This window comes from Oratosquilla oratoria, chromosome 35 (genome assembly GCF_046742065.1).
Source record: "Oratosquilla oratoria isolate Oo_2021 chromosome 35, ASM4674206v1, whole genome shotgun sequence".
In the NCBI taxonomy this organism is placed as follows: domain Eukaryota; kingdom Metazoa; phylum Arthropoda; class Malacostraca; order Stomatopoda; family Squillidae; genus Oratosquilla; species Oratosquilla oratoria.
In genome coordinates, this window is record NC_134811.1 from 23,205,058 (window position 1) to 23,209,863 (window position 4,806).

Consider the following 4,806-nt stretch of genomic DNA (forward strand, 5'->3'; position numbering starts at 1 on the left):
CGGAACTATACAGACACTCCTCCAGTCCTCCGGCACTCTACCCTCTTTTAGGCAAACATTAAACAACCTCACCAGCTAGTCCACTATCACTATACCTCCCATTTTTAGACACTGCATGACATCCATCCAACCCAGGTGCCTTACCTACTCTTATCATTTTAACTGCTTTCAACTCATCTTTTTTTATTTCTTCATTCATCACTGTAATTTTCTTAGCACTTTCCACTGCAACTACATTTCCCTCCCTATCCTCCTTCATATTTAGTAACCCCCTAAAATACTCTGCCCATTTTCCTCTTACTGGTGTCTCTTCCATTATCATCTCTCCATCTGCACCTTTTACCTTTTCTTCTCTACTTGATTCGCCTCCTCTTCCTTTCTTAATTTCCTTCCAAAACATCTTTTTATTACTTTCAAATTTTCTGTCATACTCTTACCCCATTTCACATCTGTTCTCCTTTTTGCCTTTTTTTTTATGCTTTACTTCTTTTCTCTTTTCTTTGTGCCTCTCATATGATTCTCTCGTCCTATTTTGCAACCAATCTGTGAATGCTAGTTTCTTATCTTCTACGACCTTCTTTGTTTCATCACCCCACCACTCATTACCTTTCCTTCTATCTCCTCCTGTCCTCCTTGTTCTATACATCAGTGTGGAGGAGGATGAAGTAATGGTCTCGTTTGACCTGGTAAAGCGTTCCGTCATGTCCGTGATGGAAGATTCCTGGAGAATGGGAAACTGTCACCAGAAGAACTCATAGCGTCGGTAAGTTTATGCCTGGATTCTACCTCCTTCAGGTTCAGAGACTCGGTTTACCATCAGAGAGTCGACACTCCCATGGGCTCACCTGCATCAGTGAATTTAGCTGAAATCACTATGCAGTACTTCGAGGAGGAGGTCCTAGTAGCAACGCCAACTTCCTTGAAAATGTGGCTACGATACGTGGGCGACGTATTCGCAGTCCTGAAGGAGGGAGAGGTTGACGGTTTCCTAGTGCAACTGAACTCGAAGAACGAGGTTATCCAATTTGAAATAGAGAAGGAGGTGGAAGGCAAAATGTCGTTTTTGGATATACTGGTGACACGAAACGGGAACTCCTTGTCACTAGTGTTCATTGGAAGTACACACACACCGACCGCTTGTTGGACTACGATAGCGACCACCCGACATGCCACAAAAGAAGTGGTGAAGACGTTGTGGAGCAGGGCGGTGAGAGTGTGTTCGACGGCTCATTCATTGAAGGAAGATAGGAACAGACTAAGAAGAGGTGGATGGCACCGCAAAGGGAAAGCGGCCGAGGCGCGACGCACCAAGCTACAATAAGGGTGACGATTTCTTATGCGAAGGGAGTTTTGGAGACTGCGGCAAAACTACTTCGGGGACATGGGGTCATTGTGGCCCACAAGTTAAGCAATACCTTGTACGGTGCCCTCACGAAGGTCAAGTATCGAGAGAGCAAGGAGGACCAAGTAGAGGCAGTGTATGAGGTGAGGTGTTGGGACTGCAACGCGTACTACGTTGGAGAAACAGGAAAAAAATCTGTCCACGAGACTGCAAGAACACCGCAGAGTAGTGAATAGGAAGTACCGGAGTTCATCAATATTCAAGCATTGTGACGAGAAACAACATGAATTTGATTGGTAGGGTGCAGACGTTTTGTACAAAGGCATTAAGAAGGGTAGCAGGCTGTTTTTGGAGGCGTGGGATAGTGGTGAAAATAACATCAACAGATCCATCACACTTAACCCCATTTTCAAAGGGGAGAGAGAAAGGGTGAGCAGAAGAGATACTCGACAGCAGGAGAGAAGCTAGGAGGGATTATGACAAGGCACGGGGGCGTGACTTGTCTGCCACACCCACACCAGGACAAAACCCCACCAGACATTTGGTCACTTGGGCAACTGTGACAGAAGAACGAGAGCTGCCCGGGAGGTGATCTCACCTAGTACACCACGTTGTGCGGGAGCGCCCCGCACAGACTGGCCAAATGCCTAGCCAAACCACTATCACAGAGGCTAGGGTCGGTAAGTAACGCCCATTTAAAAAACTCTGGTAATCTGATCACGAGGTTAAAAATGTGGATCTTTCAGAAAAAGTGATGGCTAGTTATAATAGAACTGTGCTATTTACGAATGCCGAGGTAGAAGGGGGCGTTGGCAGCGGCAAAAGTGGTAGATAGTTTGGATAAGGATGATTTACCAGTGGGGAAAAGTGATTACTTAAAATTAGTGTTTTTGTGTGTGAAGTTTGATCCTTTCTTGTCCAACGGGGAAGAATACAGACAACACTGAGGACTTGTAAGGGTTAGTCCTCTCAGTGCGGTTCTGAACACATTGCATATGAAAGTTTTAGAGACAGATTATTTCATAAGGATAATGGGAAAAGACACGCTTTGGCTGACGTATGTGAACGACGTCCTCGTTGTCGCTCCGAAAGAGGATACGGTAATTTGGAGGAGAGGTGGTAAGGTGCCATTCTCTGTCTACAGAAAAAGCACCAATAAAAACGATGTGATTCATTTCTACTCAGCACATAGTAACAAAATAAAAAACGAAGTGGTTATATTTTATTTTTCTTAAGGGCATACCTTATTTGCAGCGAAGAGTTTTCAGGGGATAAAATTAAATACATATTCAAAGCGTTTAAGAAACTCAGATACCCGGAAGGACTACTGCACAAATTGAGAAAAAAAAACAAAAAAACAATGGTTATAATGATAAGGGAGAAGGACAGCCGGTCCGGAGAAGGCAGGGCTGGGATTTTGTCCGTCCCCAACTCGAAGTACGCGGAGGAGTTGGGATAATTAAACTTTAAATTAGTTATTATTTATAGAGATAAAAACACTTATAATACAGGTATGGCATGTAGTAGTGCATCGGAATGCTGCATGCACTGGCAGACATAGCAAACTTGATTCTTGGTTCTGGTGACGCGCCAACGGAAGTCGTCTGAACCGCGTCTTTCAGTCGCTTCACTAATAGATGATGTGGAGAAAGTCGATTGCCAGACTCATGTCTCCCAGAATACTTTGAGTGAAATCTTGAAAACATTCTTCAACCAATACATTTAGAACGAGGAAGGCCAGTGACTGCAACTACAAGTTTGATCTTTGTTATAAATGATGCCGGTCAGGAGAGTCCTAATCTAGAAGGCATGACCATGGAACTTGGGACACTTTTAGTTTATAAGCATCTTCTAAAGATGAGGTTGTCATCCTCCAGGCCTCCAGTTTTCAATTCATCAAACTTTTACAGTCATGAGATTTGGCAGGAAGTGTTACAAGAACAGGGAGTTGGAGAAGGGGGAAGGGAAAGGAGGAGGAGTGGGGAGGAGGAGGGGAGGAGGGGAGGAGGCGGGGAGGAGGGGAGGAGGAGGGGGATGGGAAACGGGAGAGGGGAAAGGGGGAGGAAGGAAGGAAAAGGTGGAGGGGAGTATAATAATTTAATAGTCTTTCAGTGATCTTTCATAACTTCTTCCATTCGCTGTTCCGTGACTATATGACATTTTATTCCCTTACATCTTAATCTACTTATTCATTCTGTTATCTATTATGTAATTATTATTTATTGATTATACACTGCTTCTAGCCCAAGCAGTGGGCAGGAGACAGGGATGACCCCATTCATATACTATAAAGTGATCGCATGCTATTGACTTTGCTATCACCATCATAAGTGGGAATTACTCCTTGGTGTATACAAAGAATAATTCATTACTTCATCTCATTATTTCATTATCTATTTTTTCATAATTGTGTTCCATTATTTTCTTGTTCTATTGTCTTATATAGTTTTATAGTTTTATTCTATTATTTATATAATTATTTTACTATTCTATCATTATTTAATCATTTTGTTATTTTACTTTATTTCATTTTATTGAAACTAATCTATAAGAAGATTTAGCTTATGATCTTTCAAATCTAGTATTTAGATATTGAGAACTAGCAGCCCAGACACATAAATTACAATCCAGATTACATAATCGAAATCAACCTTTCTCCTGTGTGCTAGAACTGTAGAATACTCGAGCGTTCGGAAAAATATATATATTTTTTAAAAGAGTGATTTAGGTGTGGAGTTTGAAATCATCAAACGAGACATCTCCAAATTAGGATATCGTTTTATGTTTAAAATCAAATTTGATGCCTGTCGGGGTAGGAGGAGGACGAAGAGGAGAAATAGAAGGAGGAAGAAGAGGAAGAGGAGAAAAAGAAGAAGGAATAGAAGGAAGAGGAGGAAGAGGGAGAGGAGGAGGGAGAAAAGGAGGAGGAAGAGAAGGAAGTGGAGGAAGAGGAAGAGAAAGACGAGAAAGAAAAAAGAGGAATAAGAGGAGTAAAAGGAGAAGAAAGAGGAGGAGGAAGTAGAGGAATACTAGGACGAGGATAAGGAGTAGGAAGGGAGGAAACAGAGGAAGAAGGAAGAGGAAGAGGAGGAGAAGGAAGAGGAAGAGGAGGAGAAGGAAGAGGAAGAGGAGGAGAAGGAAGAGGAAGAGGAGAAGGAAGAGGAGGAGAGGGAAGAGAAGAAGGAGGAGAAGGAAGAGGAAGAGGAAAAGAAGAACAGGAGTAATAGGAGGAGCAGGAGAAGGAAGAGGAAGAAGAGAAGGAAAAGAGGGGACAGGAAGGAGAAGAGGAAGAGAAAGAAGGAGGAGGAAATAGAGGAATACTAGGACGAAAAGGAAAAGGAAAAAGAGGAGGAAGAGAAGGAACATGGGGAAAGGAAAGTGGAAGAGGATTAAGAATAGGATGAGAAGAGAGATGGAAGAGGAGGAGAGGGAAGAGGAGAACGAGAAGAGGGTGGAGTAGAAGG